This window comes from Diceros bicornis, chromosome 3, assembly GCF_020826845.1.
Source record: "Diceros bicornis minor isolate mBicDic1 chromosome 3, mDicBic1.mat.cur, whole genome shotgun sequence".
In the NCBI taxonomy this organism is placed as follows: domain Eukaryota; kingdom Metazoa; phylum Chordata; class Mammalia; order Perissodactyla; family Rhinocerotidae; genus Diceros; species Diceros bicornis.
In genome coordinates, this window is record NC_080742.1 from 76,273,605 (window position 1) to 76,298,029 (window position 24,425).

Here is a 24,425-nt window from a genome sequence, read left to right on the forward strand (position 1 = left end):
TCAAAACTAGGAATCTTATGTTGTTTCTCCTAAATAAATTCAAACTGAGTAACAAATTAACTACAGACCACAAATTTGCTCCTAAAAAACTTTTCAAATGTAACATATATTCATATATCCTCATAAGTGAGGACTCTTACTAAACCAGTGAAAAGTGCCAGGAGAGAAGAACATATGGATGCTAAAGAAGTGCAGCAAAAGGACTGGCCTCATGGTGTAGTTAAGCTCAGTGCACTCGGCTTTGGCAGCCCGGGTTCACCGGTTCGGATCCCGGGCAAGGACCTACACCACTCGTCAGCCATGCTGTGGCAGGGACCCACATATAAAATAGAGGAAGATTGGCACAGATGTTAGCTCAGTGTTAATCTTCCTCAAGTAAAAAAAGAGGAAGATAGGCAACAGATGTTGTTAGCTCAGGGCAAACTCTTTCTCAGCAAAAAAATAAATAAATAAAAGTGCACCAGAAGGACACGAAGGCTAGACAGAAGCACATAATATGCAGGAAAGCGGGCAAACAAGGCAGGAAAGGACATTTAAGCCACAGGAAACTGCACACCCAAAGGCACAGAGTCAAGAAAGGACATGGTAGATTCCAGGAATTGCAGCATTTCACATGGCAGGAATACAGGATACCGAGGGAGGAACACCAGGAAATAAAAGCGCAGAGCTAGACAGATGATGAAAAGCTAGTCACGTATGACAAGGAGTATGGATTTTATCACAAAGGGCATGGGGAAGAACCAAGTAATTGTAACCAAGGAAGTGGCATAATCAGATTTTTGTTTTAGAAAGATCACATTGGCAGCAGTGGAGAGAACAGGGATTCTCAAATTTCAGTGTGCACCTAGGTAACACTATTCCCAAAGATTCTGACTCTGTAAGTCTAGAGGTCTGGGAATCTGCATTTTAATGTGCCCTCCAGAAGAATCTGATGCAGGTGGACCCACACGATGCTTAGAGATACATTGAATTAAAGGCAAGCCATACTAGATGCAGAACCACCAATCAGAACACTACGATAGAAATCTAAGTAAGAAAGTATGAAAGCTGAACTAAGGCAGTGGCAGGGGGGAAAAAGGAAGGATCTAGAACTTGTAAGTATCTAAAAGACAGAGAAAGCTGTAGGTGATGAGGAGAAATATGGAATGACTCTCAGTTCTATGGCTTTGGTAACTGGGAGATGATGTTTGCTATTTACCCAGATAGACAGAAGGACAAGAGAAGATTTGACAGACAAAAACAATGAATTTTACTTTTGATTTGCTTCTTTTAAGGTTCCTGTGAGATGAATGAAAGCAACTAAAAAGTGGGCAATAATATCGGAGAATCTGAAGACTCTCTTAATTCGGGACTGGAGATAAAGAATGGTGGGAGTACAACGGACTTGGTAGTTCAAGCCACAGGAGGGCATATAATCACCCAATGAAAGTATGAAGAGTGAAAGAAGGGCAATTTGGGAGGGCGAGCTATGCAGCTATGTATCTCATCACTCCTCTGCTGCCACGCTGTGAGTGAATGTTAAGAGGTCAAAATGACTCCAAGATGCCCTAACTCAGGTTGCTTGGTTGAAGATGCAGGTTTGACTCCCACATAAAACAGTTAGCTTTGTTCTCCATTAGATCCCACAGTGCTCTGATGTCAAAGAGGCTGTAGATCTACCTTCCTACTCAGGCCTGTATACCCTGGAATCCAACCATTGCCCACTACCCTCTGGCCAACTGATTCCCAATGCACATAGCAGTTTGGGTTTTTTTTAATTTCAACACTTTATTTGTGATGTCTTTCCTTACCAATTTTATTTGGAAATAGAATTGGTTAATTTTTCTTGGGGGGATTTTTTGGGCAGCTGCCAATTTTTTAAAATTTAGGTATAATTGGCATACATTACATTAGTTCCAGGTGTACAGTTATTCAATATCCATATATATTGCAAAGTGATCACATTAAGTCCAGTCAACATCCGTCATCATACATAGTTAGAAAATTTTTTTTCTTGTGATGAACTTTCAAGATCTACCCTCTTAGCAACTTTCAAACATACCACACAGTATTATTAGCTATAGTCCCCATTCTGTACATTACATCCCCGTGACATTTATTTTATAGCTGAGAGTTTGTGCTTTTAACTCCCTTCTCCCATTTTGTCCACCCTCAACGCCCCTGCCTCTGGGAAACCACCAATCTCTTCTCTGTATCCATGAGCTTGGTTTTTTGTTTGTATGTTTGTTTTGTGGGGTTTTATTTTAGATTCTTCATATAAGTGAGATCATATCATTTTTACTTTCTCTGTCTGACTTATTTCATTTAGCATAATGCCCTCAAGTTCCATCCATGTTGTCACAAATGGCAAGATTTCCTTCCTTTTTATGGCTGAATAATATTTCATTATATATATGTTATTATACATATGCATATATATATATACACACGAACACACACACACACACACACCACATTTTCTTTATCCATTCATCCATCAGTGGACACTTAGGTTGCTTCCATATTTTGGCTATTATAAATAATGCTGCAATGAATACAGGGGTGCATATGCCTTTTTGAGTTAGTGTTTTCCACGTGGAGGTTTTGACTTTCCTCTCGACATCTTTGAAAAGCCCTCAACATCTGTATAACTTTTCTTAGGTCTAGCGAGTCCTACTCCATATTGGTGACCAACGAAGTGACACTGAACTTCCCAAGATATAAAAGCCTCAGTTACCTAGGGAACAGAAGTAGAACAATTTGCTTGGAGCTCTCCAGGGTGCTATAGAATCCATTCAGCCTCTGTGTAACCTGTATCTATGTATATTGGTTCTAATAATGATTTAACTCCAAATTCTTCCTGGTCCTGTTCTCCTAGTGAGACCATGTTAATTTACTTATTAACAATGTGGGAACACCAAAACCAGTCTGACCTGCCCTCCTCCTGCCCCTTTGCTTACTCTGCCAGATACACTGGCCCTATCTTGGCAGATTGTTCCCTTGATTAGGCTGTGTGCCTTTGTAATACATGACTACTCAGCAAGGACACCCCTCCAAATCTCAAGCCATACGCCAAACTTTGGCCTTTTTCACCTTTCTTGCTCGCTTCTGGGGGACCTAGAGGAGATACAATGGATGACTCAGTAAGATCTACCCTTTACTAGGTAAAACTTTCCCAAAGACCAAGAGCATGTGCATTTCCATGTTCTAATGAAAGAAACTCAACAGCCTGACCTTCACTTTGGAAGGAATTCTGTGCACATGTGAGTGTGGTGTGTGTGCATGCGTGTGTGTGTAGGAGGGGATGGGGAGCATTCTATAGCACTATACCATTTCTCTGTCCTATTTGGACACATAATAATCCCCCCACTTCCTCAGCTACTCAGAGTCCAGCAGTAAAATGTCTTATACAACCCCCACCCTGCCTATGATAATGAGCCACCCTTTTCTAAAAATGAGCACAAAGTGTGAAAATTGAGTGTTTGAAACCAAAACTCATTATCTCAAATTACTACCTTCAGTCAGTCACTTTCAGGGCTGTTTAATTAGCAGTCAGCATCATGTTTAGGATTAATTAAACAGGTATAAAGGGTCTATAAAATAAAAGTGCAGATGTAAAATGGTTGTTTGAATAATTAGGTAAAGGACTTTCTCCTCAAAGTCTCAAAGAGTTTTCTCTTTGCAAATCAACGTGCAGAAAAGTAACGTGCGAGTACGTTTGTATTTTCATTTGCTCAATTTTTGCCCTGTTGCAGTATACAACAATAGACATCAGGTTACACGGATCATATTTCAAGACAACTTTTCAAGTTGTCATGAAGTCACATCTCATTTTTATTTTATTGTGGCCAACCACTAAGCATTGGCTCATTAAGCACTTAATTTCCGTGCCAGCATCCTCAATATTTGCACTATCCTCAAATGAAATCACTACTGGTAACTGAAGTAAGACTTTGTTTAAAACCTGAGACATTTCTTTTTATTTCCCTACACTAAATCCATCCCAACTCATCTCTTCATCCTGGAGGTTTCATCTACCAGAAACAATAACAACAATTGAAAAGGTAGTAAATAGGGGATAGAAGTAGAGAAGGAAAAGAATAAGAAAGTACTAAGAAAAGAAGGTGTTAGGGAAAGCATTCCACATCAGCTCACTCTTTGTAAGAAGTAACATCCCTTATAAGCCTCTGTGAACTCTCACTTGCCCATTCAAAGGATAATATCCAAACTCTTCAGTCTGGCTCACGAAGCTCTGATAGCAGACTCTGTCCCACCCTCCTTCCCAATCTCATGTATTCCCTGTCACAAGCTGACAGCAGCTGCATCCCTGCCCATGCTGCTCCCTGGGTAGTGAGGCTCTTTTGGCTCTCCTCTGCCTGGTCATCTTCTGCACAAATTCAATATCCAACTCAAAAGTCACCTCCTACCTGGGAAGCTTTCATTAACTCTCTCAGACAGAGCTGTCTTTTGCTGCTCCTTGCTCCCATAACCTCCATCATCTGACATTAGAACCACAGCTGTGTACTGGTGTATAAGGTTCTCAGTGACAAAGTCTCTGTTGATTTATTTGGTATCCCCAGCACCTGACAGAGCAAGTGCTCAATGAATGTTTGGAGACAATTAACTAACCAAACTGTGGCAGGAATTTTGATACAGCTTCCTCCCCATGGCCTCCTACCCTGCATTCCACCAAAATATCGTGCAGGCTATTTTCCATTTGCCCCTCTAAATCCTTCTCCGTCCTGCTATATGTCCTACGAGGCCACTCTGTGACTACAGCACCTGGGTCCCTCACCTCAGCTTTTAGTTGAGTTGGGCCAGTAGAAGACACCAACAGGAGACGGGAGAGCAGGAGGAGACAGTAGTCAGAGTTTTGGTTCCCCCGTCTCCTTCACCACTGACTCAGTGTTTGTACCCGAGCTCTCACTCACAGCTAAAGCCCTTGCCAGGTTCTAGTGACCACTCTCTTGTCCCTTCAGGTCTTGCCACTGTTGCTAGTTCCTGAGCACTTTCCCATCCTGTGTTCATTCCTTTCACTGTGCTAACACCTTATAAATAGCCCTTTTGTTAACCTCTCTCCCATTACCCATGGAGTGTTCCAGAAGCCTGACTAACACACCCACTCTTTCCAGTCTCTGTGGAAGGGACATCCACTGCTGTGCTTCCCCACCCTCAGCCCTGTCCTAACCTCTTAGTCTTTCTCCATCCACTTTCCCTTCCAGCCTCTCTAGCACTGTCCTTACGTGCCTTTTTCCTTTCCTTTCTCTTTCATTAAGAGAAGGCATTAAGGCATCAAATTGCATCATTTGAAAACACCTGTCATTGTGCTTTTTTTCATTTCTTGTTTCCTTGTCCTGAAGTTTCATAAGAATATGATGTGTGCTCAAGATAAGGTCATGTTTCCATTACCCAAAATAAAGCACGTTTGAGGCACTTAATTGCACAATTCAAGATACTCATCACCATACCCTCCTTTAGAAACTGCTTTAGCTTCCACTTCTCTGATAATTGCACTGGTTAGGAAAAAACCCTTCTCCTTCTCCTTCTCCTTCTCCTTCTCCTTCTCCTTCTCCTTCTCCTTCTCCTTCTCCCACTACATTTACATGTCAGCCCATAGAAGAGGAGATTCCTACTGCCAACTCCACCCCTCTTTGGGAGTTCCAGAATGCATATTTCCTACTTAGATCTCCACCTCTTACTTACTCTCCCCGAAGGAGAGGGGAAACTGAACAAGAGGTCAGAGTTCTACATTTCTTGAGCAAGAGTGGCTAACAGGCACTCTTGCTCAATATATATTTTGATAAAAGTATATATACATATATATATTTTTTTCTTTTTAAATAGAAGTTAGTAGAGATTATTGTCCTCTAGTGTCTGTTCTCTACTTCTAGACAGAATCCCAGATTTTCACCTAGGAATTGGCCACTCAAAAGAAAACTACATTTCTCAGCCTTCTTTGCAGCTGTGATCATTAGTGTAGTCGTGACGAGAACTTCTGAAAAGTATCCTTAAAGTGAGAGGGCATGTGTTTCTCATGGCCCTTCTTTCCTGCTGGCTAGCATTTGAACAGAATGTCTAGAGTTCAATTAGTCATCTCAGGCCATGCCCTAGGGATCGTGGATCAAAATGCCACACCCTGGTCCAAGCCACTGTGATGTCTGGATTCCTGAAACCACTTGACTGTTCCTTCTGCTTCCATTCTTGTCCCTCTCAAATCCATTCTACACCAGCAACAAAACTGACCTTAAAAAAAAAAAAAAAAAAAACAGGGGCCGGCCCGGTGGCGCAAGCAGTTAAGTGCGCGCGCTCCGCTGCGGCGGCCCGGGGTTCGCTGGTTCGGATCCCGGGCGCGCACCGAAGTACTGCTTGGTAAGCCATGCTGTGGCGGCGTCCCATATAAAGTGGAGGAAGATGGGCACCGATGTTAGCCCAGGGCCGTCTTCCTCAGCAAAAAAAGAGGAGGATTGGCTGATGTTAGCTCAGGGCTGACCTCCTCACAAAAAAAAAAAAAAAAAAAAAAAAAAAAAAAAAAAAAAAAAAAAAAAAAATCAGTTCACACCAAAATCTTGCTCAAAACCCTTCAATCATCTCCCCATTGTTCTTAGAATAAAGCCCAAACCCCTTGCAGCATAATCCTCGTGATTTAGCATCTGACCACCTTTCCCCTCACTCACCTGATCCAGCTACACGGGCTTCCTTTCCATTCCCTGATCTGGCCATGCCCTTTTTCCTCTCCAAGCCTCATGCCTATTTCTTTGCACACTTTTCCCACATCCTTCCAGGCTTTTCTCATCCTTTAGCCTCAGCTCAGATATCTCCTCCTCAAACAGGCCTTCTTTGACCACTCCATGTATGGTGGTCACCCCATTGCTGATAGTGCCTCATCACCCTATTTACTTCCTTCATCACACTGATCACAACGTGCATTCATTTGTGGATTCTGTTTCCCCTACTAAAATGCAGATTCTACAGGGCTCTTCTTTGTGTTGTTTACAAGTGCAACATGGGCTTCTAGCACATAGTAGGGGTTCAATAAATATTCATTGAAAGAAAAATTGATCCATCCATCAATCAATCAAGGACCATTTTTATTATTTTCCTCCACACATTGTAATTTTGAAAGATTTTTCTATAAAACTATTTAAGTAAAAAGTCACCCATTTCCCATTTTCTTTACCACTCAAAGATCTATCTATCTGATAAAACTTTTAATCAGCATGAAATATCTGTTATCAATCTGAGGAGATAGAATTCCAGTCTAAATCAACTAAGTGCCATTTCAGTCATGGCTGTGCAGACACATCATAGGGACGCACACAATCACCACTGAGGCTGAAAGTGGCCGTGAAAACTTTGTAACTATCTTGGCAAATATTTTGACAGCTCATGGACTTCAATCTGTCATTAAAGAAAAATTAAAATTACATTACTAGTCAAGGACCAAAGTCACAGATTCTTTCATCATTTGCCCCTTCTTGCTTATCTTTATCTGCAAAATGGATATTCCAGATAGGGCTGAAAGTTTATCTCTCTCTCAAATGGGCTGTGTGTCTCCCTGTTGCTGTCACTGAGTCTGACTACACGTGACTGAGATGGGGTGTTACTGAGATGCAAAGGGGCTGAGGGACTTTTAGACGCCAAAAATACTCTTCAGGGTCCAAGAAGCTTACAATTCCACTCCAGCTGCCTTTTTAAGGTTTCCCACCGTTTGCATATCGAAATACTATGGTGAGCTTGAAATTTTCTGTGTTTGCTCAAAACGGCATGAATCTTGCAGACATTTCCCCAAGTGTCTTATTTATCAAAGATCCCTAGAAAGCCAAGACACTCCTGAAAAGCAGTCAGCCACCTAAAGCACAGCTCAGAGGAAGCCCCTCAGAATCATAGCAAATTTAAGTCTTCTTGTAAGAAACTTGCACACATCTGAGGACGGGTTTGCAGACAGAAGACAATTTAAGACCTGAGTCACACACATCTTCACCATCAATTCCTGCCAAAAAGGTTTTTGTTCTTTTTTATCTCTGCAAACAACCTTGTCCATTGATTGTCGAACTCAATGGTGGAGGAGGTTGGCGGGATGGGATCTTCGTGCTGTTCAATAGCATCATTGGTTTTCTCCAGTGAAAGATCAGCTTGAAGCTGTGCTCTTCCCTCAGGGGGTAGCACTTGCCTGAGCACTTCTTCAGTGATGCTGGCCTTAGCAACAGCAGCCATCACTATGATAGCTCCCTGACACCTGGTCTTAGGATGGATTTGTTGTTGCTGCAGAACCAGGTCCAGAAAAGCATAATGATTACAGCCATTAACTTTGTCTTTTCAGACTTGACTGCTCCCTGGTATTAAAACGACTAGTTGCTATTAGTGGCAAAACATGAGTTTGTAATCAGAAATTAGATAAAAGTGAGGAGTCAGGGCTAGAAGTCAATGCCCAGCACTGACCTTCCCCTTCTCACACTGCCCTGAGCTTTCATGCTCCTCTCAGCTTCATGAAAATGGAATAAGGAGAGGGAAAAGGAGAAAGGAACATAGAGCCAAAGAGTGGAATAATAATGAACAGCGATGGCTATCCTGAGTTTGCTTCCAAAAACATGAAGAAGTACTATTCCCCTCCCAAAATAAGACCTGCTCAAAGCAATTCCACCCACACAGTGGACAGATAGTAAGCTTCCTGTTTGCACAAGTTAGTGCCAAATCTGAAATTCAGTCTCTGCCTTTCTTCTCAGTTGAATTCCCAGAGTTGATTCAGAGAAGGACACAAACTTTTGTGTTTTGATGCACGGTGGAGCTTAGCAAAAGAAAAAGAGACAAGGCCTATTGAAATAGGAAATTGTGGAGGCCATGGAGAGAGAGAAAAGAGAGATTTCATTGTACCATACTTTTAATCCTTCTCCCCAACATCAGCTCATTCAGAGTAAGCAAAAGCTATCTACACACACACACTGAAAAGGCCTGTGGTTAGTGAACACAGGTGAGTATAACACAATGTTAGTAGGTTTAAGGCCATGAGTTTAACTCTGTTATGAGCCAGGATGCAGACCTTATCCCTTATCAGATCATTCCTCCTTACAAATGCACAGCACCGATAACAAAGCCAACCAGAGAAAGGAGAGAAAAAGTCAATCCATTCTCACTACTAGATAAATAATTCAAAGATGGTTTGCTACTAATGGTGAATCTGAAATTTCAGTGGCAAATATAAAGAAGATCAAGTCATAGGAGGCACGCTTTCTTAAAAACATAAAAAGTGCATTTTTGTATATATGTATGCCTGAAAGTATACATGTATACTATGCTTACAATGTCATTTCTTGGTTTCAGATAATCCATTGGGATATTCTACTGTATTGTAAAAGAGTGCATTTTCTCAGCACTTTTTCAAGGGTATTGTATGAGTCAGGGAAGAAAAGAAAACAAATGGCACACTCAAATTAGCATAACTCAGGGGGTTAATAAAGGGACTATTTTCAAGGCAGGGGCAGTACATAGAGAATGGCGATGGAAAGCCACAATTCAGTAAAAGTCAGAGAGGGGAAGTTGCTACCCCTGGGCCCTAAGGGCCAGAGGAGGGAGCAGTTACAGAAACCTGAAGGAGTCATGAAAGTAAGCCATGTTGAGAGAAGCAGTGACCTCCCTGCAGGGACACAGCCAGCCCCTGGCAACCCCATAGGGAAAGAGCCAAAACAATTATATCCTGACCTCTCCTCGCTGACCTCTTGCTGGCTCTGTCCTTGACCAAACCCACTGGAAACCAAGGGCAAGAGAACCTGTTGATGTTGTCTGGACAGAGCTGCTTCCCAGGGCAGCGAACAGAAGGCAAAAGAGAAGGTGAATGTGAGGGGCAAGCAGACGCTATCCATCCCAGGTCTCATTCATCATTGACCATTAGACACCTTAAATAAATTTACTTATGGCTGTGCATATTTCCAGTTGTCTATGTTATACTGCTTTTTTATAACTTGATGCTTTCAAATACTTTTGGCAGAACAACTACACTAAGACATTTTGGCTTAGCTGTTAGAAATTCCAACCCTAAAACTAGGCCAAGTAAGTCAGAATTTCTTTTGGACATCCTGTTTAAAAAAAGAAGTGTAATGATTTTAATCAAATTGGTAATGACATTTGACTTCTAACCTCGTTACTTAAAATGAAAGACAAGCAATCCGTGAACATGAAAGAATTTACATATAAACAACCATAATTACACCCTATAAGATGAATAAACCCTTTTTTACATCTGCTAATTACATTTTACAATGAGAAAGCACAGCAGCTCCTAGGGGAAAGCGTTGTTATAATCTATCAAGTCACTAGTAGTGTGGGAATTTTTAAGCCTAACTACTCTGCACATATGCATCCACAAGTTCTAATAGCAAGTTGGATTTAAAAGTTTCACTTTTTATGGAAGGGACTTTAATATTCCAACCAGTTCTATAGTTCCTCTAGATTATGACTTCTGATCTTCAATTTTTCCTTATTAAAAAAAAAAAGTGAACATTGTATTTTTTTCTCCTTTCCACACATCTCAGTACTGTGTGATTTCTAGAAAATGATAACCAGTATATGCAATATTACAAATTAAAAAGGTTAATTTAATGCACACACTTTTTCTGATTAGTGGTTAAATTAAACTCAATGTCTTTTTAATGCTTACTTTTTGATTAATTCATTCAACAAATTAGCTCCCACTATGTGCCAGACACCATGACAGGCTCTGGGAATAAGGCAGTAAACAACACATGGTCCTCCCACCACCATGGAGCATATGGTCAGATGGAAAAGACAGGCATTAAATAAACAATCACCCAAATAAACATTTAACAGCCATTGTAATAAGTGCTGTGAAAGAGAAATATAGGCTGCTAAGAGTAACGGGGTAACTCATCTGGTCCGGGGGGACTGGGAAGGCTTGCTTGAGGAAATGACATTAAGCTGACACATGAACAATGATGGAGAAAAGGGAATGAACACTGAACATCAGCCACAGATTGCCTCTTACTTCAGACTCCCTTCAGATGTGTAAACCACCCAATTTGTAGAAATGAAGAGGAGGAGCAGTCAAGTGACGGGTACTTCATTTTAGAAACTTGCCACAGGCTGAATAATATTACACCAAAGACCACCATTCCCCATGTTTTTTGCACTAGTATTTTCAAACACTATATGCATGATTTGGGTTCTCTTATTTAAGAAAATAACTATGTAATTATCAGCAGGAAACTGCATTATGTTCTCATAGATCCTGAGGTTTGTAAGGGTCAAGAATGAATGAACAAATGAATGGATAGATGGAGGAAGAAAGAATGAATGAATCCAACAGAAAGTAAGCCCATAGAAAAGAAACAACTTTAAGGCAAGAGGCCAGGAAAAATAAATGTATACTCTATATTACATATAAGCTCTAATATTTGTTTCCTTAGGAAAGTAAAAAAAAGTGATTGAAAAGTAAAAAGAAACTCATCATTTTTACTCAGGGAGTGAAGACTTTGGGATAAGATTTCAAAAGACATGAGAGGCAGGTTAGAACTACCCAGGAGGAGCATAATCTGGTCTGTTTTTTTCTTTCCTTACAAGACAATACACATTTTTGGCACCTCTCAAGAGGAGGAAAGAGAAACAAATGGATCCATCCAACTCTGAAAACTCTGCTCAGTGACACAGCATCCCAGGAAGACAGGGAGAATGTCATTCCCTGATTTCATTATTTCTAACTACTACCGCCAGGATTCCACTGCATTCCAGAGAAAAAGATACTTCTTTGATACTTTCTCAACAAAGTTTTCAAACAGCTTGGGATTTCAAAATGAAATCTATCTCTAAGTATTCTTTTAAACAAAAGGTAGGGAAAACTTTGCAATGAGTTCCTTAGGACAGTGAAAATTTTCTGTAAAGAGGTTTTCTTACATAAGTACAAAAAATGATCAATTATGATTTCTTATATTGGAAAAAACAAAATGATGCCGTGACACTTCTTAGCATCATTTGCTAAATCACTTAAAAATTTAACTCTCCCAGCCGCTAATTCCCTTCACAGCTGAATTAAAACTATCACCTAGCATTTAATTTTCCTCTTCTGCTGATTTCCTTGCTGTGCAATTGCCGCTGTGGTTCAATTTTTCCCCCAAGCATGTCAGCACTAGAACATTAAAAAATAAAAGTTAGTAATTATAACCAATGAATTGAAGTCAATAAACCTTAAGCTGGCAAATATTCCATTTAGGCTGGCATTTTGCCACTCAATAATACATGATTTGAATCCTGAAAATAAGGAAGAATGTTGATACGGACATTTGTCTGCACAAATAAGTTTCCCAGCTGACAATTCCTTGGATTTTCAGTGATTATCCACATTCATTGATACCCTGGTCTTCAATTGATTATTTATCCCCCAGTTGGCATCCAGGTGCTGATTCTGAATGCCAAATACCACTGGAAATTTTCATTTCCTTTATGTTGAGTGAGCTGGGGAACTCCAAATGTTAGAAGGGGGTACCTATGTACCCCCTTCTAATTAGAGCTCCATTTACATAGGAAGAAAACCCACTTCATTCCAAAGACCAAATAGCTTATTTTATAAATGGCCATCATTGGATAATAGGAAAAGTAGATGAGAGAATGTAAATGATTCAGATTCCATTATTCCACCACATATTGGAGAATGTGCCAACAACATGTTCCTCTGACAAGCATCATATTATCATCTTAGTATCCAAATGGCAGCACATTATGTTTCCCCAAAGTGAATGGATTAGCCCTTTCTGCCCATCTCTGCCCCAACCACAATCCTTTTTTTTTGAAAAGGCTAGCTTATTGCTCTTGATAAACCTCCTTTATGTGTCATAGCCCGTCTGCATACCTAATTCATGAAACGCTGTGTGTGTGTGTGTGTGCATGCATAAATATACATGTGTACATGTGTTTGGCTAGTTTTGCCAACATTTATTTAACATGCTATATTGGCCAAGAACTGTACAAAGCTCTCTATCTCCATTTTATGGATGAGAAAACTGAGATCCAGAGATGTTAAGTAACTTTCCTGAGACTGAATAATTTGTAAATGGCAGCATGGGATTCAGACCCAGGCAGTCTGACTCCTGACTCCTCTCTGAAACACCTCCACCCTCCCCTTCCTCAGCACCATACTAAAATATTCATTCTTCAGTAGCTTTGCCTTCCACGAATACTCAAGTTCCTGAAGAAGCCACCACAGTTCCCTGTGCTCGGTTCTTCTGGTCACATACACAACTCCCCCAGGGTCACAGGTCATGACTCAGCTACAGCTTGGAAACCATTAACCATTACCAATATGGCATCATAGTGAAAAGGAAATGCTAACACTTAGTCTCAGCAAATATGACCTCCCTCCTTTGGTTTCTGTCAATTACTACAGTTCCTTATGGGGAGGTTGGCTTCCTAGCCCAGTTGGGTACCCTCAATTGGCCAGAGACAGGGTTGGCACACGTAGGGCTTGAGTAGGTTGGGCAGCAATCATCCAGGTCCACAAGGGCAGCCAGGAGCAAAAGGGGATCATCAAGGCCCAAAGGCCAGAGAGAGCATGTGCAAACACAACAGGGGGTGGGTAGCAGAGGCAGATATCAAAAAAGGTGGAAGGAGACAGAAGAGTATTCCAGGCATAGGGGACAGAATTTGATAGAAACAAACATATGAACAGATACGCTTAGAAAAAGCAATTCAGTGGTCTTGGTACAAGATGTTTATGATCCCAGTTCAGTCTGGTTTTCTGTTTGTTTGTTTTCTTGTTTGTTTTTGGTTTTCATTTCAACAAGCATTTATTAAGCACTTACTATATGCCACTAGTCTTACTTGGCTTCAAGGAAAACTCGCTCTCCCAATTTTCCATGTAAATCGCTATCTCCTTTGTTGGCCTATTCCTTTTTTTCTTCCTTTAAATGTTAGTATTCTTTAGGATATAGCCTAGGCTCTCTTTTCCTTTCACTTCACATCCACTCCAAATCTATACATCCAGTCTAAATCTCTTTACTGAGCTCCAGACCCATATCCCACTTATTTGAAATCTCCTCTTGAGTATCCAGCAGGCATCTCAAAACAATGTGTCCAGAACTTATCACATCTTCCCCAGCAGAAACCAGAGGCCAAGTGGTACATCAAGGGCCTCAAATCACAGCAGGCCAATCAGCCTGGCTCCAAATTTATGGGACTGCTACATACTTGATTGTGTATAAGAACTTCCAACTACACAGTGCTGAGTGCTTTCCTCCTACAGCATACAATGCATGACTTTGGTCTACCTTGTCTGGCCATCATCTTTCCTATATTTTTCAGTATTCATTTTAGCCACCATAAATTAAAACCTCTTAAAAATTAAATTTAGGTCTAAATTTCTTTGAAAGGAAAAAATTTACCCATGTGTTTTGGTATAAAAGATATACTCACATTGCAAAAGATTAATTTATCAGCATTGACTACAGTATCTGTAGTCAGTGAAGTTTTCTCTACAACCTTGCCGCTCAGTGTTGTCAGCAAACCCACAGCATCAGCATCACCTGGAAGCTTCTTAGAAATGCAGAACCTCAGGCCTCACCCCAGATCTACTGAATGAGAATCCGCATTTTAACAAGATCTCCAGGTGGTTTGTGCACACAATAATGTTGGAGAAGCACTTCTCTAGTCTAAAGCACTGAATGTATACTCAGGAGCCCTATATTTTCTTTTGAAAAATTTCCATATCATGCTCAAAGAGATTTAAATGCATTCATTGAAAGGATTATTTTGGTAGATCTGGATGTTATCATCAAGAGGAGATATAAAAGCTCCAAGTGCACTTTATGAAAAAGTTGGTGACTTGAACATGATGTTCACTTCCCCTAAGGTGAACAGCATTTCCTGATGGCTAGAAATTTCTTTTCAAAAATATTCCACTACTCAAAAATTATGATTATACTTTAGGAGCATCATGTCTCAATTCTTGCATCAAATGCTGGCATAAAGTTTATTTTTAGTGTCATGGTAAATCTACAGACTAGTGAATATATCAGGTCGAGTGTTGAGTCAGTAAGAGGTTTTTAAATATGTTTCTTACTTATTTAAAAATAACAGATGACTTTTTGAAAAATAAAAATTTGACAAAGGCTGCATGATTGAATGCGAAATGTAAGATGCAATGCACCTTGTGATTGATACATTTCCCATAGCATTCATACGCAGCAGGATAATTTAGTGAGATATTCATCTTTATCTGAATCTTGTTGCTTTAGGAGACCCATGGAAGAATTTTTCCCCTTTTTTTTTCTTTTGTGCCCTCCACAAGAGCAATTGAGCCTGGGTGCCCTAGAGAATGAACAGACCTGATATTCAGAAGTTTTAACCTATAGAAGCTGTACAGCTGAATTATCTAGAGAAAGAGGATCACCTAAGGTTTGAGGTGGATGATTCGGATATGGAAATGGAGAGAAAGAATGGTATTTCAGCAGGGACTAGGAATGATGGAGATCTTCATTTTGCTCCTTCCTAGTGCCTGGGAAGCCAGGAACCTCATCAAAGAAGCACCTTTCCTACGCTTGCAATGGAAGGAATGGAGTCACCTCCTTTTAATAGCCCATGGGGGCTACAGTGAGCATGTCTATAGTGAACATCTCCATAGCATTGGAAACTGAAGTGTAGGCCCAAAATATGACAATGAGTGAATTTCTTGACACCAGTCAATGTCTCTCAGTGCCAGAATTATTTGATATAGAAGAAAAAAGTTTCTTGCACTTGAGTTTTGAAGAGCAAATGCATTCCTGATGCCTACTCCCTATCAGAGGGTAAGCTTGAGAGCTAAGACTCTGGGATACACCATTATTCTTTGGCAGATGCTAGGAAAGTACTATGCACATAGTAGATGATCCACATATGCTGTTGATTAACCATCTACTAGTGACCGTAAACCAACTCAGCATTCCTAACTTCTAATATCTGCAGCCTACCTGGTAAAACTGCTTCTCAAAAGCTTCCCACATTTTTGGTGCTTAAACGAAATACACTTTTCTTTTTTTATGAAGAGTTAACTCCTTTCTCATAGACCATAACTTAGATATATGAAGACATTTATTGTCTTTCCAATTCTCTCTAATTTTCTAAATAATCTAAATATGTAAATATTTTCATAATGGTTTGCCAGAGACTATATGTAAATATCATTGGCCCTCTTTTTAAAAAAAGAAACAAAAAAGAAAACAAAACAAACAAACCTTTCAAACACTTCTATCTTATTAATAAAATACTATTTCAACATTAAACTCGATGAGACTTGCACATTGCTCTTTAGATGCCCTTTAATTTTTTAATTCTAAAGAATAAAAATTGAGAAAATTTAAAGCAGCTCATGATGGCATTTAAGAATATAATCTACCTTGAATTAGGACTGAGAATACAGAAAATGTAGACTTTTTTCTTTCATAAACAAATAAATAGAGAGTGGGGACAACAAGTGGGATTCAAGGTGGCTAAAAAAAGAAAGCAAAAGGCCAAACACACAAGAAGAGGAGGAATTGGAAATGCTGAAAGATGGGAAAAAAGATTTTCAATAAGTAATGAAGAGAATATTTGCAGAAGAGGGGTCAAGAAGAGTGAGAAGAATCAAATACTGGATAAGAAACCAGAATTAGGGAAATAAGGCTAGAGACTGAGGAGAAGAGGATGGGCGGAGGCAGCAGTGGAGCTTGAGGATTGAACATGAGAAACAGGGAAAGAAACCTGAAAAGAGGAGAGAGAGAAGTGGGAGCCTTTAGCAGAGGATGGAAGAGGCAAAGAGGCCACTGTTTTCTCTCCAATCTTCCATCCTTGCTCAGGGGCTACCACTGACCTAATCATCTGGCAGTCATCTTTCCAGACTGGTGTACACATGGTTCAGGGTGGTCTCATTCCACCCATACTAGTCTCCTGGGTCACTGAGTCCCTTCATGACTAATCATCAGCCAGATGTTGTAATAAAACAAGTCCGGGCCTACAGAAACTTAACTGCATTATTCTGTCTGTGGTTTCTGATTAAACGTTACCAAGTTTTCTTCAAAAATTCTTCAGATCTCTGTCAATATGGGTCAAGTATTTTTCAAACATATTGAAGAATGCATCTTTTTTTTCCCCATTAGAAATAGAAGCCATCAGTTAAAGATAGCTGTCAATTTCCCACCACCAAACCGACAAACCTGACTTCCTGGGCATACATTCTCTCTCCCTTCCTTCTGTTACAAGAAGATATATATCGTTTCTTTCTATCTAAGATCAAGCTTCAACTGGTGCTCTGAATTGCACATGCAGCAGCCTGTCTGCTCTTGACACTATAGGTCGCCTCTCAAATCATTAACCTCATACTCTCAACTGGGTCCTTCCCGCCGGCATTTCTATATACTCCAGCCTCTCCTATTTAAAAAGAAAACATTTTTTTAAAGCAAATGAAACCATTTCCAAAACTCTCATCCTGCTATAGCTCTTGAGCTAACTTTTGTCTTCCCTTTACAACTGAATTTTTTAAAATTATCTAAACTTACCCTCTCCATTGTCTTACCATCCACTCTTTCCTCAGCATTGAATCTGGCTTCTGTCCCAATGTTCTACTGAAATTGCTCTGGGCAAGGTCATTGAAACTTTTCATGTCACAAAATCCAATGGCCAATTTTCAGTCCTCATTTCACTTGAACCAGCATCATTAAAATCTTGACAATACCTTCCCTGGCTTCTGCAACATGTTCTCCTGGTTTCTTCTACTCTCTAGATGTTCCTTCTTTGTCATCTCCTCTAGTTCATCTTTCTTGCCTGGAATTTGAAAATGGAGCTCCTTGAGGCCTGACCCAAAGCCTGGTTTTCTTCACATCCTTTTATTTTCACAAGGTGATAACATCCAATCATGCTATGACTTAGGTTGTCATCCATAATACTACAATTCCCAAATTTATCTCTTCAACCCAGATTTCTTCTCTAAAATGTAAATCTAACACCAAATGGATATTGGATCTCCACTTAAAAATTTCAACAGTACTTTGAATTCAATATGATCAAAACTGAATGCACAGACCCACACTTCTGGCCATGATGGAATAATTGGGACCAGATGTACCTTTCCTACTGTAAACAACTAGAAAACTGGACAAAATATATGAAATAACTATTTTTAGACAATTTTCAGAACTGTGATCTCTGAGAAAGGGAAACAAATGAGTTGAGCTCTGTGATTGTCTTGGTTTCTATCTGGAAACACCTTCTGGACTATGGAGTAGGGAGGGACATCTTAAGCAGAACAAGGTGATCCCATCGAATTGAAAAAAGAGTTCAAAGGAGCTGGAGTAACAATAATTTGTAGGTCGGAGAACCAGAGAAGAGGAAGCTATGCAAAGATAGAGCTCCAGAAATCTGCACAGGTTTCCCCTCGACTGTTGCTAAGTGCTAAGTACTAAGTATATTTTACACTGTAAATATATTACAACTTTATTTGTCAATTATACCTCAATAAAGTTGAAAAAAGAAACCTCACTTCAATATAAAAACACAAAGAGGTTAAAAGTAAAAAGATAAAAAATATATACCATAGAAACACTAATTATAAAACAAGCTAAAATAGACAAAGACTTCATAACAAGGAATACTTTCTGAAATAGAGACAAACACTTCATACCAATAGAAACAAAATAAGAAAACACAACAATCCTACATTTATATGAAACTAAGTATAGAATATCAAAATACGTAAAGCAAAACCTGACAGACCTCAAAGAGAAGTATATAAATCTACAATTATAATTAAAGATTTTATCATTCCTCTTTCAGGAATTGATAGAACATGAAGACAGAAAATCAGTTAGAATATGGAAGATTTGAACAACACTATCAAGCAAGTTGAATTAATTAAAATTTATAAAACACTCTGCCCAGCAACAGCAGAATACACATTCTTTTGAAGTACACATGAAATATTCACTAAGACAGACCACATGCTGGGCCACAAAACATGTCTCAAAATGTTTTAAATGATTGACATCAGATCAAGTCTGTTGTCTGACCACAATATTAAACTAGAAATCAATAATGGGTAGATATCTGATAAAGCCCTCAAATAATTTGATATTTAAATGCACACTTATAAAGAACTCATGGGTTAATGAAGAAATCTAAAAGAAAAATTAGAAAACATTTTGAATTGTATAAAAATGATAACAACAGATCACAAGTTTTGGGAGCGGATACAGCAGTACTTAAGAGAAATTTATAGCTTTAAATGCTTACATTAGAAAAAAAATAAAGGTCTCAAATCAATTAACTAAGTTTTGGCCTTAAACTGCCACAGAAAAGAACAGAAAATTAAAACCAAGTAAGAAGAAGAAAAGAAATAACAAAGATGTGAGCAGATATCATATTTTGGAGTATGAAACAGAAAGCAAACAATAGAGATGATCAATAAAATCAAAACCCATTTCTTTTTAAAGCCCAATAAAATAGATAAACTCTAGCTACATTGATCAAGGAAAAAAAAAAAGAAAACATCAATTACCAATATCAGGAATGAATAAGAGGACATCACTATAGATCCTATAGATGTAATAAAGAAAATAAAGAAATATTATGAACAACCTCATACCAATAAATTCAATAATTTAGTTGAAATGAATAAATTCAGAAATTGAGGACACAAATTATAAAAGAAAACTTTTAAATAGAAAATTTGAATAGCACCATATACATTGAAGAAATTGAATTTGTAATAAAAAAGAAAACTCTTCCATAAAGAAAATTTCAACCCAGATGGCTTCAGTGGTAAATTCTTTTCAACATTTAAGGAAGAAATAAAACAATTCTACACAAACTCTTTCAAAAAATGGAGAAAGAGGGCACTCATTTTATGAGGACAACATTATCTTGATACCAAAACCAAAGACATCAAGAAAACTAATACTGTCTAATGTCTTTATAAACATCAATGCAAATTCCTTAACAAAATATTAGCAAATAAAATCCAGAAATATATAAAAAGAATAATAAATAATGACCAACATGGTTTATCCCAGGAAGGCAATCAATTCACCACATTAACAGAATAAGTACAAAACCATATAATCATCTCAATTGATGTAGATAAAGCATTTTTAAAAATTTAACACCCATTCATGATATAAAGAAAAATAAATATGTGATTAAATAAATAAATAATAAACTCTCAGCAAATTATGACTAGACAGGAACCTCCTTAACACGATAAAAGATGTCTACTGGAAAAATATATCTAACGTCATACCTAGTGTTGACAGGCTCAATGTTTTAAGAGTGTGCACAAGGCCAAGATGTCTATCTCACCACTTGTACACAACATTACACTACAGTCTAATCAGTACAATAGGGCAAACAAAGGATGGATGGATGGATAATTGGATAGATAGATAGATAGATAGATAGATAGATAGATAGATAGATAGATAGATATAGATGGCACACAGATTGGGAAGGAAGAAGTAAAACATGTGTTTACTTGCAGACAACATAATCATCTACATAGAAATCCTAAAGAATCTACAATAAAGTTAATAAAATGAATAGGTAAATTTAGCAATGTCATAGAATATAAGGTCATTATAGAAACATAAATTATATTTCTATATACTACTAATAAACATTGAAAAATGAAAATTTTTTTAAATACCATTTATGATAACGTTGAAAAACATTAAATACTCAGGGATAAATTTAACAAAATATATACAAAACATACACTGAAAACTACAAACATTGATGAGAAAATTTAAAGAAGATAGTAAATGAAGAGACATGACATGATGTGTTCATTCATCAGAAAACTCAATATTGTTGCAACATTAGTTATCCCCAAATTGATCTAGAAATTCAATGCAACTCCAATAAAAATCTTAGGAGGCTTTTTTGTAGAAGTTGACAAGCTGAACTCTAAAATTTACATGGAAACAAAAAGCACTTACAATAGTTAAAATAATTTTGAAAAATAAGAACATACTTAGAGAACTTCTCTCATTTCAATACTTACTATAAAACTATAATAATCAACAAAGTAAAGTATTGGCATAAAGATAAACATAGAGATCAATGGAATAAAATACAGAGTCCAGAAATAGTAGGTTGAGTTTCTACAAATGTGTCAAGACCCAAAGGAGAAAGGATAATCTTCTCAACAAATGACGCTAGAACAACTAAATATCCACATGGGAAATAATTGAACCTTGAATCTCCTTCCACCCATAAAAATTAACTCAAAGTGGATAATGGACCCAAACGCAAATGATAAAACTATAAAAATACTGAAGAAAACAAGAGAAAATCTTCACAAAATTGGGTTAAGCAAAGATGTTTACATGGGACACAAAAAGCACAGTCCATCTAAAAAAAAAAAATGAAAAATTGGATTTTGCTATGGTCTGAATGTTTGTGTCCTTCCAAATTTCATATGTTGAAATCCTAACCCCAAGGTGATGGTATTAGGAGCTGGGGCCATTGGGAGGTGATTAGGTCATAAGGGCAGAGCCCTCATGATTGGAACTATAAAAGAGACCCCAGAGAGCTAGCTGTCCCTTCCACCATGTAAGGTTGCCATCTAGGATGCAGGTCCTCACCAGACACTGAACCTGCCAGCACCATGATCTCGGACTTCCCAGCCTCCATAACTGTGAGAAATAAATGTTTGTTGTTAATAAACTACCCAGTTGACAGCATTTTTGTTACAGCAGCTCGAGTGAACTAAGATAGACTCCACCAAAATTAAAAACTTCTGCTCTTCACAAAGCGTAATTAATAAAATTAAAAGGCAAGTCACAGCCTGGTGGAAAATATTTGCAACATATATCTGACAAAGAACTTGTACCCAGAAGTTTAAAAATCTCTCACAACTCAATAAAAACACAAACAGCCCTAATTTTGAAATGGGAAAAAAATTTGAACAGAAATTCAGAAAAGAAGGTATACAAATGGACAGATCTTCCAAGAAATAAAAATTAAAATTACAACTAATGAGATACCACTACCTATCCACTAGAATGGCTAAAGTTAGAAACTGACAATACCAAGTGTGGACAATGATGTGGAGCAATTGGAACTCTCATATATTGCTGGTGGGAGTACAAAAGGGTACAAGCACTTTTGACAATAATTTGGTCATTTCTTTAAAATAAATGTATACATATACACATATACATTTGTGTATATATACTTATAAAATTAAATATATGCACATACCATACAATCCAGCAATTCCACTACTATGTATATTTCCTAAGAGATATAAAATCATATGTTCACACAAAGGCTTATACTCAAATGTCCACTGCAGCTTTATTCATAATAGCCAAAAATCAAAAACAATCTAAATGTCCATCAACAGGTGAATGGATAAACAAATGGTGGTATTTCAATAGAATGGAATACAACTCAACAATACAAAGAAACAAACTACTGATACACACAATAATATGGATGAATCTCAAAGCTATTGTGCTGAGAAAATGAAGCCAGTTCCAAAAGACTGCATACACTATGCTTCCTATTATTGACATTTTAGAAAAGGCAAATCTAATCTCTAGTGAGAAAGCAGATCAGTGATTGGCTGGGGCAAGAGCAGAGCAGGGGCACTGCCCAAATGGACTGTTTAGAAAATAAAAGACAGAAAAATTATCTATCTTGATTGTGGTGGTTATTACACAGGTGTATACATTTGTCAAAACTTATCAAACTATATACTTAAAATAGGTGCATATTGTTATATATAAATGGTTCTTTAATAAAGTTGATTTTTTTTAAAAATCAATACCTGGGGGCTGGCCCGGTGGCATAGTGGTTAAGTTTGTGTGCTCTGCTTCATCGGCCCAGGGTTCACAGGTTCGAATCCCGGGCACGGACCTGCGCACCACTCATCAAGCCATGCTGTGGCAGCATCCCATATACAAAATGGAGGAAGATGGGCACAGGTGTTAGCTCAGGGCTAATCTTCTTCAGCAAAAATAGGAAGATTGGCAACAGATGTTAGCTCAGGGCCTATCTTCCTCACCAAAAAAATAATAAACTAAAATCAAAACCTGGCTTCTCCTTCCACCCCAGCTCACACTCTTCAAAACCAAGTCTTTCTCAAGTTACTTTAAATCTGGGTATCATGCCTTCCCACTTCCATCTCTCTCAACACTCATATTCATACATACAATCACCATGGTCTGTTTACCTTCAAAATATCTCAGAATCTTGACACATCTTATCTTCACTGGTACTTCTCTAGTACTGCATGTCATTATCTCTCACCTGGATCTCTTGCGGCATCTCAGCATGACCTCTTGTGTCCTTCCAACGTGTTTCCCACACTCCAGCCAAATGCAGATCTCGTTACGACAGCCCTCTATTTAAAAAACTGTACAGTCCTTACCATGATCTAGAGGGCCATACATGGCCTGGTCCCTGCATGCCTCTCCAACCTATTCCTGTCATCCTATAGGTCACCACACTCCAGCCACAGTGGCCTTTCTTTCAGTCCTCAAAGGGACTATATTTTTTCTCTTTTTAAGGCCTTCTCACTTGCTGTGTTTTATGCTCATACAACCCCTTCACCTAAATCCTTGTTCATCCTTCAGATCTCTGCTCAAACATCACTTCCTCAGGGAAGCCTTCCCTGTCCCTTCCTGCAGCAGGTCAGAGCCCCCTGACACAACTGCTCATAACAATCTGAGTTTCTCCTCCATAGTACCTACTTCTACTGGAATTGTATTATTATTTGTGTAATTTATTGTTTAATGTCTATAGCTCCTGTAGAATTTGAGCTTCACAAGAACACTAGCCCTGTCCATCTTATTCACCACCATATCTCCAGTACCTAATATTAAAAGGTTCAACAAACATGAATAAATGAATGAATATAGTAAGACCAAATGAGTCCACAGTAACAATAAAATAAAGTGTCAACAATGACCTTCTCTGAGAGTAAGTAGCTTCTTTAATCACTGACATTTTGTTTCTAAAATGAGTCCAGAGGGACTAAAAACTCAGAGCAGAATAAACAAACCTATAAAAAGTGAATGTCATTTTATCTTGAAGGGTTTATTCAGTGTAATCTCTATGTTTTAAAATCTAAAAGAGATGGATTCATTATCTTGATGGACTCGTACATTGAGAATAATAATAACTAACATGAGTATAAATATGTAAAATATATAATGATGCATGAAATTCATTGGCCACATTGGAAGTTACTTGAGTACCAAATCATTACACTGAAAATTTATAATAAACAGGGAAAAAATCAATATTTAACTTGCCCTTTTAGTAGTTCAGAGTAATTAAATAGTGAATCAGAGAAAGTTCTTTGTAGAAGAATTCCATCTAATAAATGCAGAAGGAATCGATTCTATAACAGTGACACCCAAGTTTGTTTACTACATTTGACTTGGTCTCTCCACAAGACATTTCAAATAGCACATCCCACATGGCAAAATCAGGGA

General features: G+C 38.3%; 1 protein-coding gene across 1 annotated transcript in view; it reads right to left on the reverse strand.

Moving 5' to 3' along the window:
- Positions 1–24,425, reverse strand: part of LOC131399988 (metabotropic glutamate receptor 8-like) — a 161,141-nt gene that overhangs the window by 34,727 nt on the left and 101,989 nt on the right. The window lies entirely within an intron of this gene.